Source organism: Denticeps clupeoides, chromosome 1 (genome assembly GCF_900700375.1).
Source record: "Denticeps clupeoides chromosome 1, fDenClu1.1, whole genome shotgun sequence".
Lineage (NCBI taxonomy): Eukaryota > Metazoa > Chordata > Actinopteri > Clupeiformes > Denticipitidae > Denticeps > Denticeps clupeoides.
Window position 1 is genome coordinate 11,344,968 of NC_041707.1, and position 15,312 is coordinate 11,360,279.

Genomic DNA, 15,312 nt, shown 5'->3' on the forward strand with positions numbered 1-15,312 from the left:
CTGTTAAAACCAGGGCCCATGTGCAGGTATACAGGCGTGAATGGGCCATGCACATTATCCTGGTCAGAGGATGCCCCTGTCCCACGCACCTTCTCAGGTTACACAAAGACCCAGCGCTGCAACAGAATAGCCATGGGGGAGGTGCCTGCCCTTGAACATAAACTTGGTGCCTTAAAGCCTTTGCAGAGGACCATGAATGCACATGTTTAGTACAATACTGAACAAAGTCAACAATCATGGGACTAAAGGTAAAATGTACTCTGCTGTAGGATGCAAAAGAAAGATCGATCAAAATCTTAGCCTAGGCATTTCCATTTTACCCAAATTAAGCATTAAATAAATAATCAAAACAAGCTTGTAGAAAACATTATAAACCAGCTCTGTGTTTGCAGGACCCACGCACTTAAACTCCTAAACTCATGACGCAGTTTGATATTATTAGCTCCCCGGTGCTCCCGCAGTCTAAGTTTCCTCTGTTAAATCCCAGGCTGTGAATCTGACCCTTATCAGTGCTCTCTGGTTCATAGCATCTGCGGATTTCTCGGCCAGAAAAACACACCCACAAATCAGGAAAAGCCCGAAGGCGATGACAGAATGAATGAATGAATGAAAGAAAGGGTGGCAGGCAGTCTTTGTGAAGTGGAGTGAGTCAAACCCTGCCAGTCTGAGAAACTGTTCACAAATGGTTTCAGTTAGGCACTACGGACTGCCACATAAAATTAAAAAAATAATAAACTTAGACAGCCAATTTGTATTTATTGCCGTTTTTTTTAAAAATCACACAAATCAAAGTCAAAGTTCTTTTTTCGTCGCAAGGCAAGCGCAGCATTCAAAACGTTGCCTTTATCCTGCCACGGCACTTTATTTCATGCCAAAATCCCTGTTCATTTCCAACAGTGACAGCTTGGACCGAATGGAAAGGCGAAGTCAATGATTCCGAGCACACATGGACAATACAAGCGGATATGAACAGCACGCCTTCAACATATCGAACAAAAGAGCGGATGAATGCGGGTCCCCAGCAGAAGAACTGAAACAAGCTGCTGAAAAGTACACAGCATAGCCAGCGCAGCGGCTCAACGCTGCCTTTACGGATGAGGTTCGGATAGAACTTTAGCAGCCGGAGACACAATGCCATGTAAAGTTGGTGAAGAAAGCAGACCACAGCTATTCTGGCTGTGCCTCTACACCTGCAGCTCGAAATAAAACTGCTTTGTCGAGTCCTCCAATCTTGTTAATGGATGCAACAAAGAAGCAGGAAAACCGGAAGACAAAAAGAGTAATCTCTTACCTCCACCGTAAGCTTTAATCTAAGGTCTCTTTGAAGAGCAGAGGGGAGAGAGGGGGGGGGGAAAAAGAGGGAGAAATCCAGCGTTCTCTGATCTAAAAAGTGGAGTGTGCGAGTTGAGCTTGTTCTCTTAAAGCGGCGTGAGTGCTCGCGCGCGCACACACTGACTGACGCGCATCCAGGCACACGTGGAAACTCCCTCCCCGGCACCGAGGCTCCTAATCCTCCAGCTAGCCGGACAGAGACGGAACACACACACACACACACACACACGTAGGGGAAAATGAAGACGTGTGTCAGAGCCTCCTATTTGTTTGCTCGTTTTACCGTCTTGCTTTTTCCCCTCTGTCCCTCGTTTTCCGTTGGCCATGTGGCAGGTCGCGAGTCTCAACTTCCCCCCCCGTCACTCCAGACTCAGCCCAGTGTGGTTTTCCATGGGCGTTTGTGGCTGGCAGCAGGGGCAGACAGGATGGCGTAGAAACGCCCGAGCGGCAGAAGGGAATACTCCAGTATGAGTGGGGCTCTGTGTGACCGTGCATACCGCTGGTCACCCCCACACTGAACACCCGGGCTGGTCCTCAGAGGAGGGAGAGAGAGTGGAGGAGGGGCATAGGCGTGGCTGGGTTAACTAAGGAAAGGGCAGTCCCAAGCCACCACTTGAAATTGTATTAAGGGATAAAGGGAAAAGGTTGGAAGTCAAATCCACAAGTACATCTTAAAACCAGAAAAAAAATGCCCATTTCAAATATAGTTGGAAGTAGAACTATTCCATTTTTTTAATTATCCTTTTTCAAAACACAAAACGTACCATATTGGGAAGCCTGATGTAGTTGCCGGCTGCCCAAATCTAGTTGCCAAGGGCAACCAGACAATTGTTAATGCGACCCCTTTTGAGGCCAAACAGAAAATTCATTCAAACCGGTCAATTTAGGAAACAGAAAAACTAGCCACCAACAAGCAGACTGAATCGTGCCACACAAGCGTCTTTGTTTTCTTATTAAAACGGCCGTTATGTTTATATACACAAATAGACACACATACACAAGGAATATATATTCAACAGAAGTCACCTGAACTGGCAACAACTACAATGATTTCAAATTCTATTGTCTATTCGATGTTCATTTGAACCCAGTCTTAAATCAGTCTCGGGTGATCAATAAGGGGTTAATGATAAACGTGGCATATTGTAAACAGTGTGGATTGGAATGTACACAGTCTGGTGGTGGGGGGTGAACCACATCGAGAAACATTGATTTTAAGATTTTCTTTATTTTACTTCACATGCATAGTAACATCAGTACAACATGCAGTGAAATGCATACTGAACCGCTGTTTTTGCTGTGCATAGTTAAAGAATTAAGTTTTAAAGTAAATAAAACAGAATAAGGGGGGGGGGGTATAGAATAAAAGCAGTATAAGGCTAGTACAAAAAGTAGGTTTGGGATTTTAACGTGAAACCTTCCGATTAGAGCTGCATGGTACAAACGGTATGCAATATAAATTTGGCCAATGGGAAAGGTTGATTATACCGGCCTACTGCAGAAATATTCACTCACTAAATCGCATCTCCTGCTCGAAACCACGCCTACTTGCAGACCGTCTACCGTCTATGGTTCAAATTGTATTACAATACGAATTTTATGCCATATAGCACAGCCCCACGTCCCATTACAGGTCGCTTCCTTATCTAGGCCCCCACTGCCACAATAATAAAAAGAGACCTGTGGAATTCAGCCACAATGAGATCCTGGAATTCAGGGGTCACCGTTCACGGCTCTCCGCACTGAATCCCCCGCCCACTTCTCCTATCAGGCAACACAAAGATGTCGATGTAGCACCAAGAGAGACTATTTATTCTTAAGGTCCAGATTTGAATTACACCCATAGTGAAGACTGACATGGTCATCAACAGCTTCTGACAATTTCCTTGGGACCAGTCAGATAGAAACTCTGCACGATATTTCAGCAGCAGTGGGACTGCCAGGAATGACCCAAAAGCCTCTTCACCTCCTCTGACAAAGGAAAGAAGGAAAAGAAGTACGTCAATGTCATGTCCTGCTAAAGGCTCTCTCTGTAATCCTTTCTGGAATGTCAGTCCCCATTTTATTGGGTGTCACTCTCAATTTTATTGCTCTTTTCATGCTGAGAATGTGAAAACTGCCGTCACAGACAGGGTGTACAACAGCCACACAAACAAACAGGCCCTGCGAAGTTGATAAGGTGACAGGACAACTGATGACCCATTCCTCAGTTACTTCTCCATGTTAAATATTAACACTTTATTTTATGAGGAGCTGAAGGGAAGGGAAGATCTATTATGACAACACAGCAGGCGACCGAACCACCACAGACAAATAAAAGTAAGACTTTCCTCATATGGTGGCCACATATCTGCCACTCCTGTTATAACCTTTATTATCGCACTTCTGTGGCCGTTCATCCATTTCTTAAAAAAACATTTCTATGCGCTTACACTAGAGCACATCTTCCAGCACAGTTTGACTGACTACCCCCACTCTCTTGGATCCATTAAGCAGTGTCAAACGTGGGTTACACAAAATGGTGTTTGGTGCTCTAAAATCGAATAAGCTTGACTCGTCCTGCCCTGATCCCGGAGCCGGGCAATCAGTCACTTCCACAGGGCGAGCACCGCGATTAAATAAAATAAGTGCTGAACTCACATGCTGCCATACAGCCGCTACAGACTGATGGTGGAGGGGCGGGGGGGTCTGTAAATTAGGGGGGCTGCGTGCTAATCCATCAGAGAAATTGACCAGAGTGGAACAAAGCGGGTCAGACGGAGTCAGTGGGGAAAGGTCAAATTGAGACAGGATTGATTAAGAAACCATTATGACTACTAAATTGGGATTAGAAAGAATGCATGGTACTAAAATAAAGAGGTTTTAAGACACTATTAATATGCATTACCTTAATAAATCAAAGGTGTGTACTTTAACAGATGGCAAAGGTTTACATCTTAAAAGTGACCCTAAACATTTTTAGACAGAAATACCTAGTTTTTTCCTGCATTTGAGGATGTGTCCTAACATCTCCTCCATCATGAGGAGCAAATTGCTGGGTGGTACGTAATGAAACCCCAGGAGCTAGAGCATCCTAAGCACAGAAAAAAAAAAAGATGATCACGAGTGCACTTGTTCTTGCTTATTTAATTAAAATACACACTCAACCGTCTGTTGCCAAGGTGTCAGCCAAGCACCAAATCAAACTCTCCCTTGTGGTGAGAGTGAGGAGATTTGCCATAGTCCCATAGTGTTCATCAATCACTGAAAAGGCCCATGACACAACAGCACCATTAACATTATTGATTGTTTAGATGTTCCTCGCCCTAAAACCAGTAAACGTCCGTATGCTGGCAATAAAACCCAAGCAACAATATTCTATCCAAAAGACATAAAATCGTCATTCTAATAAATCCTCGAGCCCCGTTAAAACAAATAGGCACAATCAGTTGTTTTTTCCCTTTTCATCACTTAGTCCACAATGTTCTTCCAGTTGGCTCAATACACAACTACTAGGATATATCTCCGGTATCCCAGGTTGACTGGCAAGGGTCTGTTTACAGAGTTGAATAAGCGACTGATGAAGACAAACACACATATCACTTCAGCGCTGGATTTAACGTTGAGATAAGTGGCAACTGCAGAGATCAGCTGTAAACCAACTAGCCAAAGAGCATAATGTGACGGATAAGGGTGTATACAAAAATACCATTGATGTGAATGTTTTGATGGTGCAGAATCTGAGAGCCAAAATCTGATTGTACCAGGCCAATTTGGAATCTAGAAAACCACTTATTTTATTGGGCTATAGAAATATTAGCAGCAATAGTGCATCTCAGATCTACACGGTAATTTGACTACTGATTCAGGAAACCACATGTGAATGAGTGACAGATAGACACTTCATCCGTGTTTAGAAGTAAGCCTTACTGATGCAACCAGCCGCTACCATGTTGGAAAGCGCAGCACGTTTATTAACAAAGACAACCTAGAAACCACAGGAATGTGAATGGGAATGTCAGTGGCGAACAGGGGGGCCTGGGGCCACACCACGGGACGTCATTTAAGAAGTAGAAGAAGAAGAAAAAAAGATAAACACATCCAGAAAATTGGTGATGTTACAGAGGCGACAAAGCTGCTTCCTGACAATATAAGGTCCTTTGAAAAGCGTCATGGAGATCAGGTTTCCAATGTGGGACAGACGACTGCTGAGGCTGTCAGTCTCCCCCAAGCCTGAAAAAATGGGAAACAGGACAAACAGATGCTCCACTTCACGGAGGTTGGGGGGAGGTGAAACTCCTCTTTTGAAGAAAAAAAAGAACTGATGGGGGTGCTCAACTTCCCTCATTCTTAACCAGAGCAGAGAAATCTAGAGGAAACGCAACTTTCTACTCAGGCCTGCGGGGCAACAGTGAGACGGACACAAAACCGCCTCTGTTTGTCGCGGCGATGTCTGAATGGTGGCAGCTGGACTCCGCCCACACAGAGATCCTGGGGGTGGAGGAGAATAACCGGGAGCGGGCGCTGCCGAGCCTTGGCGGTGAGCTGCTATCAGACCCTTTGTCTCCAAATCCGCACGTCCTGCTATCGAGTCAGCACTCCGCCACCAAGTCAGAGGAGGGGGACGGTGGGCCAGTAAAAGGCGGGGAAAACACTGCCAAATAAATGTTATAGAAAAACGTCGCCAGCTCAGCAGTGCACATGGCTGGGGAGTCTGGGGAACTCACGGCAGCTGCGTGTGGTTGTGGGGCAGCGTGGGTAGATCATTTGCTGGCTGTCAGGGGGTGTGCATCTCAGTGTTGTTGGTGTGTCTGTACAGAAGTGTAATGCTTCGTAATTGAACGCAGACCTTTTGTTTGCGGACGGTCCCACATTGAGCCGGCAGTTGAGACACAGCTCGCGGGCACAGAGGTGGGGTGGGATGCCAGTTAAAGCCTTCATTACCTGAGTGGGGATCTCCGTGAGAAATACTTGCGGCGCGTTAGCCCAATTACCTCAGCTAGCGTCAGACGTAAAATGCACATCCGCACACCGGCGGGTAACCCCTCGACTTTATTACAGACTGGTTGGACCAGGGTGGCCCGCTGTTCGAGTTTAGCTTCTGGCTGTGCTACAGTGTACCTAAAACATTCACAGCTTTCGTTTATTTGCAGCAATACACTCAGAAATCCAAGGAATTAAATGGTCAGACTTTACTATTAATTCACAAATCATGAAAATTTGTTTTATAAAATGGGAAATATCATATTTAAATTAATTAGCTGGTAATGTTAATTACACATGATGATGAGTCTTTGCATTTGGGCCACCTCTGTGGTAGTTTTGATTCCACTGGCACATTGGACTTCATTCATGACCACCAGATGTGCTGTCTTCATGCAGAAAAGGGGACTATTCCTGGTCAGACTGCATGGGACATTAGAGTCACTCTTGGTTTTTTCCACAGCAATTTAATGAATCATACAGTGTATACTTAATGACGTGTTGCAAAAAAAATAAGGAAAAGATGGCCATTCATAGATACTATTTTGAAATAATGATTGATGTGGTGCATGCTAAATAAAATGAAGCAGTTCAAAAAAAAATGGCACAAAACGTTTTCCAAAAGCTATTTAAGATTTATTGCATTTCAGCATATCAAACTAATTGTCTGAGTTATTACTCAGCAAATTACTTATTTGGGTTATTTGGGTCGTTCATAGTTTAGAATTTTAAATATTATTGTACGATGTGCACAGGTTCAACATCATATAGCCATTTGAGATGGCATCAGGGGAAACACACACACACACACACACACACACACACAGATCAGTAGTAGTCGGTCTCGCCGCCCACGGATTACATGACTCAAAAATTCCTCCCCATGAGAGATGGCCTGAAGTGAAGAATCAACCCCCCTCAGTTCCATCTGTGGTGGCCCATCTGGAGATGCCCACAAAGGGCCTCTTGAGTTTGAAGGAAATCATGATTGTAGACAACTGACCCATAACTACTAATCCTTGGAGGTAAAGCAGACACAGAAAGCCCAGTGGACCCAACCAGACGTTACCTCTAAACTGGGGGCACCAAGCATAAGAGACCTGGAGGACCTTACATCAATCGAAAACGTGTCTGGAAATATATCTTGCTATTTAAGGGAGATTCATTTGTGTGTATTATAGCTGTCATCAGCTGATTACATGTTTGAAGAGATTAATAGAATTATTTGACTTCTTAGGCAGTAAAAAATATTTTTTAAAGCCTTGTGCTATTCCTTTTCTGTAAACATTGTGAACAGCTTGGAATAGTTTGTAGCAAAGACTCACACACCGCCCAATGGTGGGCATGCATCCATCATAATAATTTTCCATTTAAAATGCATAGCTTGCAGTCTTCAGGCTGAAAATGGACTCCTCACTTATATCCCTTGTAGCTTTAAGACCATTAAGTCAGAGCTTGGACAGCTTAGGAGAAAGCTTCTCAGATGACTGCTGAATGTCAGCATCCAAGAATAGACTACTTCACTGGGCATGATTCCAAGATGTCAAAACCTTCCTGTCACTCAGATATTTATTTACTGTAATCAATAATGTTCCTGGCTATGAACAGCGTCATTTGGCTACAGTCTCGTTCGAGTTAAATAGGTTTGCATTGTTCTTCAGGTCTTGTTTGGTCCTAGCAGGTTCTCTCAGTGACTTGCAATTCCAAGCATTGGATGATGTAAGCAGCAGAAGAAACAAGGTAGTTGCATCCACTTTTGACTGACTGTGAGACTATCTATACTAGGGCTGTGCATAATGGCATAAAATTCATATTGCAATATAACATTAACCATAGACGGCAGACTGTATATATTGAGGTATATAATTTGATAAGTAAATATAAATTTGTCTGTTTTTAAAACTGTTTTTTGTCCATAACAAAAGCACTGCAGCACGAAGTACTAAACATTTTACAGATACATCAACATATAGCATAACTGGATACCCGATAAAACAATACCTGTGCATTTCTACTGAAAGGCCAGTGAAACACCAGGTATTTGTGTGATTATATACAATTTTTGGATTTTCTGTACAGTTTTCATTGAAATATTGTCAGACAATATTTAAATAACATATTTTATTATGAAGTCCCTTCAGGGTTCCAATGTGATTTTTAAAATCATAATGACTTTTTTTTTCCATTTCCATGTGCTGTGTTAGTACCCAATAGGTAACACTTGCCCAATCGGTTCCGTGCCTGCTGTGGTTCAGATTGGACACTGGCACACGTGTTGCACTTGGAAGTGGGCAGCGACTGGTGGATTACTGACAGATTGCAGGATTGTAGTATATTATTTATTTGGTCTGTAGTATTATAGATTTAAGGATTACTAGTCATTTTTAATGCTATATATGGCCTTGTGTTTTGGAAACTCCAACTAAAGAATTTTTAAGAATCACAGAAACCCTGCTGTGTAGTCTGGCATAAAACTAATGCCTCATGCTTTCAAATGATTAGAATGGAATGCAAATGCTAATTGGGCATCTCATCCGCTCAGTAGTGGTACACATTCTGGATGCTGGTCTACCCCCCTGGTGTAAAACAAACCTTCCAAAGACACTCTAGATGGTTGTCCAAAGTGGAGCAAAAGTCCAAAAACAAGAGCGCCCTGCCGAGCAGTAGCTAAGGATGTGACAGACTGCCAACCACAATATTTCTCCAGGCCATTTGGTCTAAAGGTATGGCTCCTTAGCAGTCTTCCTGACTTCATAGATTTCAGATAAAAATCATCTTAGCTACACAAACATGTCCCCGTTAAATGAGGACAGAGCACAGGAATTTGTGATACACAAGTAATTGCCCACGTCTAATCAAACAGAACCACCACACACACACACACACACACACACACACACACACACACACACACCTTTCCTCAACTCATCTAAGCCTGGGTGAAAAATGAGAAGGACGCTCTTCAGCCACTGTCCGTAATCTAGTTGTAAAACAAACACAGGTGGAACCTAAGATAACTGGTGTGAAGTGGATGGCCACCACACCCCTGTCGATCGCTGTTGATAAACCTTACACTTATTAAAGGACTAAAGTCCAGACCCTGTTGAGAGGTTATTGGCTTTTCTCAAGCTACAGGAAGTGGGTAAACACTCAGTCTGAAAAGCAGAAAAAAAATGTGTGTATGTATATATACAATGCTGAAAAAAAGGGAACAGAAAAATAAGACATCCTAGATCTGAATGAAATATTCTTATTAAATACATAGTTGAATGTGCTGACAACAAAATAACACAAGAATTATCAATGGAAATCAAATTAATCAACCCATGGAGGTCTGGATTTGGAGTCACAGTCAAAATTAAAGTGGAAAACCACACTAGACACATCCATCTTTGATGTAATGTCCTTAAAATAAGTCAAAATGAGGCTACGTAATGTGTGTGGCCTCCACATGCCTACAACACCTGGACATGCTCCTGATAAGGTTGGCGGATGGGCACCTGAGGGATCCTTTATTGGGGACGTCTTGCTAATTGCCTATAAATTCCACCCGTTGTCTATTCCATGTGCACAGCAGCATGTGAAATTGATTGTCAATCAGTGCTGCCTCAGGAGTGGACAGTTTGATAGACTTGGAGTTTCATTGTGTTGTTTAAGTGTTCCCTTTATATATATTTTTTAGCCGTCCCAGCAGTAAGAAATTTGACAACTTTGTTGACGCTTGTTCCACAAACAGCCCACAGCGCCCTTGTGTTCCTTCAGAAGATGAAATGCAAATGCAATGCAAAGAATGAGCATGCATAAATAAAGCGGAGTGCTTATCTTAAACTGGCATCAGCCATTTTCTGTGCTGGATAGAAGAGAGGAAATAGGAGATTGGTAATGAGGTAGAAAATTCACCAAATAGGCCAAAAACTAACATGGCACACTCCAGGTGAAAAGCATGTGCCAAATGGGCAACATTTCAGTAAAAACTCAAATTGGTTCTCTCATCTGACATTTTACTCTCAGGCAGGATTTCTATGATGTGCAATGCCAATGCTTGCATTCGTCCCCAGCTTTGAATAGTGAATCGTGTCATTGCACTGCAGAAGTAAACTGCATATGTAAGATAGTGGATCACAATCTTAAAAAAAAGCAGAAAAGCAATAATGAATAACAAGTGCAGACTTTCTGTAAGCAATGATCATATTCCTATTTACTGTGGATCACATTTCACATATATCTACAACCACTGCATTCTGCCTTCGAGAGCGACTATTTCTAACCATCTCAGACTTCGTTGCCAGCTGTGTTTACACTTCCTGCACCAGTCCCATGCCAGAAGGATATCTGCTCCAGCCACATGGTATCTGTGCACAAACTGGTCAAATCAATCTCAATTAGTTATAGCGTAGCACTCCGGTGAAGGAGCAGAAATGAGATGCAGGGAGGCACAGCTGCCATTCCCTTCCGCTTTCACCAGGCAACAATCCTGTCTGGAACTGACCCGAATCCATGGACTTAAGAGAGGAAAACAAAGCACTGCCCCCTGACCATTGTTCCACCTGCAGGAACTTGTGGTTCTGACACTGCTCCCCTGGTTTGGTTGGCTGATAAATGACACCCCTTTTTAAGGTGACAGTTTGGATCAGCAAAAAAAGAATGAGGACAGAACTAATTTAACTTTATTTATTATTTAAGTATATATATTTAAGGTTCAATATAAAATATTTCCTTTAATATGGACACAATCAAAACCTTTGCTTCTTTCTTTGAACATGGAGAATGAAATATAAACTTATGTCCATATCATCAAAAAAGAAAAAAAGCAAATCAAATGTGACCATTTTCCAAAATGATGAGGATACCTAGATTTTCTGGGGAGAGTGTAGAGTGTCTTTGCTGTAGCTTTTTGATATCTTTGATGTCCCCTGCTGTTGACAACACCCTCCTGCTTGGCACTGAAATTCCGCATAGCGCAAGGACTACGCTAACGGAGTTTGACGATGTTGTCATTGTTACTGGTTAATATTCTTACGAAGGTTTGTTAGTTGAATATGTATTGTGAATGTGTCTAATGCATATTAGATGTCCATAAGAATTATAATTAATGCGCTCGACTGATTAATGCCACAAACATAAAAAAATATGATAAAGTATATGCTTGCCTCCAGGCTCTGATTCACTGACTGGAATCTTTATCGATATTGCCGCTTTGCCAGTGTAAACCATCATGGTAGTTATACATTCTACATGACATATGTAGTGGAACAGTCGCATGGTTTTATACAGCATCCACAAATATCTGCTGATTATGTGTGAATAAAGACAAATCGCTATGGTTACCAGAGCTGATGAAAACATTTTTATTGATAAAATCTACATTAATGCAGACACACTGTCTGTTCTCGCGGTGTTCCATATTCATCACAATAACCTTTAATCCGGTAGCTCATTTAACACATCGCCCACGTTTAATCTTAATTTTCTTTCCAACATGGATAAACCTGCAGATGTGATATTGAATAGGGAGATCATTCAGTCTGAGTTATGGCATTAATCTCTTTGGGGACTTCAATTTGTCGCCAATTAGGGTGTCAATCCGAACACAAATAAAGCACGGAGTCCAATCCGCTCACTTACTCTAATGAGGTCAAGACTTTTCATGTAGGAATACAGCGGAGAACACACACATTACAGATGGCTGGGCCAGTGTGTTCAAGGTGGAAATTCAAGAACGAAATCAGGAATAAGCCACCCATGATGTTCCACCCGCTTTTCTATGGTGAGGCTGAGACGGTGAATCACTGGCCGGCCTGTGGTCAGAGCCGTCTGCACACTGCCTGGCAACTCGGACTAACAGGACGCTGACAGTCCTCACAATGGAGTCAAACCCAGATTGACGGCTCTGGTGTTGAATGCCTCAGATATGTCCTAGTATGGGAGAAAATGCAGACAGTGGATATAAATATGTAATGCCTGATTGGTAGTTTCTACATGTGCAGAAAGGACAGATAGTACTACACAGAGACACAAGGGGGGCTAAGGAGAACTGGGTATTCAAACATCTGAGATAATAATAAATTGTCATAAATTCCTATGTACTAGGGGGGAAAAAAAATCCACATTAAAATTTTAATTATGGAAATAATAAGCATATTCTGCCCATAACTGAGATACACTCCATAAGCCACACCAAACCTCAATAGAATGTGTTTGTGCACCATATTTTAACCCATGTTGTAATGATAAGCAGCCAGAACAAATGGCGTGAATATCTGCTCGCCAACACTATGAGTGACGATCGTGGTTTTTGCCTTTGTCGCTGCCTAATCGACAATATGCGGTACGAAAGCGTAATAACACCATGAACTCATCACATTCTTCCGAGGTTGTTCTGGGGAAAGCATGCACCATTATGGGTTTTGCAGGACTGGATGGGACCACTTGACGAAGTCCGTACACGCACTGCCAGAAAACGGAAAAAAGGAAGAGCAAACAGGACCATAAAGTTCCCTGCGGACTTTTCAGAAGAATTCAGGTCCGTTTTGAACCCTATGATTTCTACTGGCAACTGTCGGGGCATGTTCATGGGACCATAACAAAACCCAGGTCAAAACAAAACGCAGGGCCTTCAACCAAAATTATTGGTTAAAGGACTGCGATTTCAGGCCCGTGCACTCATCCCTCCACGGTTAACCATTAATGCGCGCTGTGCTTTTGTTTCTAAGTGAGATGACCTAGTAGTTTATTCAGAGTCAGAGAGCCTTTCCGGGTTGGTGCCAAGACATTGTTGAGCGACCACAACAGAGGGGTCTTTTTAACAAACGGCACGCCCGGCCCCTCCACCGGCAATCAGGGAGCGTTTAAGCCTTTTGTTATAGCTGCCCTCCCCAACAGCCCAACACGTGGCTGTTCCTCAACAATGGCCAGGACCAAATCCCCTCTACAGAGACTGGCCACTTGAATTTCCTTCACTGGCAAGTAAAGCGGCCCACGTCCTCCCACCCGAAACGTCCATTAAATCCTGGGGATGCATGAAGACCAGCCACGCAACCAGCTGCACTTCGGGTCAGTGTCACCGGAGAGTATAAAACGACAGTCTGGGGACAGAAGCAACGCGGTAAAGTCCAAATTGGCAACTGTTTAATATTGAAGGTGACATTTATAAAAGGCGCATGTGGCGACTTACCAGCGCGTCTGCGTAACAAGAGAGGGGTTAAGGGAAACTCGAGAGGTTCCACGCGAATTAGAGCAGAAACACGTGAAGTAAACCCGCTTATTACCGAACACAGAAGGATTCCTGCTTTTTGGGGTTTCTTTTAATAAACGTGCGAGCGACGGCGTGCCGTGCAAAGTACAACTCGGGGCAACAGGCGCGTTTCAAGTTTACCAGCGTAGTGCCGACTGAGAGGAGAGAGTAAAAAAAAAAAAACTCGCATGCATCGCGGATTTTAGCCCATAAAACCAACCAGTCCGACAAGAAACGAATTAAAACTTAAAATCGTTTCATTTGGACTCGAAGCGTTTTAACTTACCGGACCACAAACAGCAATCTTGTCACATCACGTCGCGTGTTCTTTTGCTTTCCTCGTCCTGCTGGAGACAGCAGCCCGTCAACGCGGTTTTTTGGTTTGTTTGTTTGTTTTTCTGTCTTTTTGAAAAGCTGAGGCTAGAAAACACGTGCTGCTTCTACACAAGTAGAAAAACGCCACAGTCGCCGCTGCAGGATTCTCAATCCCGCTCGCTCCGGCCAGACCACGCCCACATGGTATGGCCACACCCGGACCCCGCCCACAGGGCGTGGTCACCCCCCCAGACGCGCCGGTCGCTGTACCTCAACACGAAACATTGGATTATTAAAATATACAGTACAGACCTTCTCATTCAATGTGTTTTCTTTATTTTCATGACCATTTACGTTGGTAGATTCTCACTGAAGGCATCAAAACTATGAATGAACACATGTGGAGTTATGTACTTAACAACAAGTGGAGACCTGGACTCCACAGTCACCGGACCTGAACCCAATCCAGATGGTTTGGGGTGAGCTGGACCGCAGAGTGAAGGCAAAGGGGCCAACAAGTGCTAAACACCTCTGGGAACTCCTTCAAGACTGTTGGAAAAACATTTCTGGTGACGACCTCTTGAAGCTCTTCAAGAGAATGCCAAGAGTGTGCAAAGCAGTAATCAGAGCAAATGGCGGCTATTTTGAAGAAGCTAGAATATAAAACATGTTCAGTTATTTCACCTTTTTTTTTTTTTAAGTACATAACTCCACATGTGTTCATTCATAGTTTTGATGCCTTCAGTGAGAATCTACCAACGTAAATGGTCATGAAAATAAAGAAAACACATTGAACGAGAAGCTGTGTCCAAACTTTTGGCCTGTACTGTATTAACATTATTGTTATTGTTGTCTACGCTGTTTCCATATCATTGTCAATACAAGCAACTCCACTGCTAATGTTATTATCCAATCAGCCTTTTGGGTTATTAAGAGGCGCAGGAGTTGTTCTCGGCCTTGTAACATATGTACAAGTACATGGCTTTTCTGATTAATTAAATGGAAGGGTAACGTCAAAATGAAAACACTTGTATGGCCACTGTCATTAAGCTGCCTCTGAAAGCTCCTGTCTGGCGGCTCCCGGGGAAGTCGGCCAGCCACTATCCAATTATCTATAATTGTCTTTGACTGACATCCTGTCACCCCCATCAACGTTCTTCCCAAAACAATACAACCCTGGGCTGGGTAGGTTAAGACCAGGCATGTCCACGCTGGCCATTACACCTTATCCCATCTTATCACTGACATTTATTGTCCTCACCTTGCTTTTCTTTGAGGAAAAACTACCCATAGTTCACTCTGTTCTGAGCATACCCGCTACAACGTCACAGGATTAATCTGGCGTAACGAGATACAGTAATAGGGTCGACACGGTAATTGTGAAGTAGCGAAAAACCCTGGTAAGTGATTCTTCCCCCCAATACTCATGGGCGGCTATTGAACAGTATGATCCAGCTATTATTACCCTC

General features: G+C 43.2%; 1 protein-coding gene across 5 annotated transcripts in view; it reads right to left on the minus strand.

Moving 5' to 3' along the window:
- Positions 1-15,312, minus strand: part of tiam2a (TIAM Rac1 associated GEF 2a) — a 62,973-nt gene that overhangs the window by 36,666 nt on the left and 10,995 nt on the right. For 2 of the 5 annotated variants that reach the window (XM_028968384.1, XM_028968239.1), the window contains exon 1: positions 1,292-1,448. The exons of 1 other annotated variant lie outside the window; for it this stretch is intronic. The gene's annotated coding sequence lies outside the window, so the exon portion shown is untranslated. Of the gene's footprint in view, positions 1-1,291; positions 1,449-1,615; positions 1,856-13,814; positions 14,008-15,312 lie in introns of those variants that run through there. 2 more of the 5 variants (XM_028968247.1, XM_028968331.1) reach the window with 2 other exon arrangements.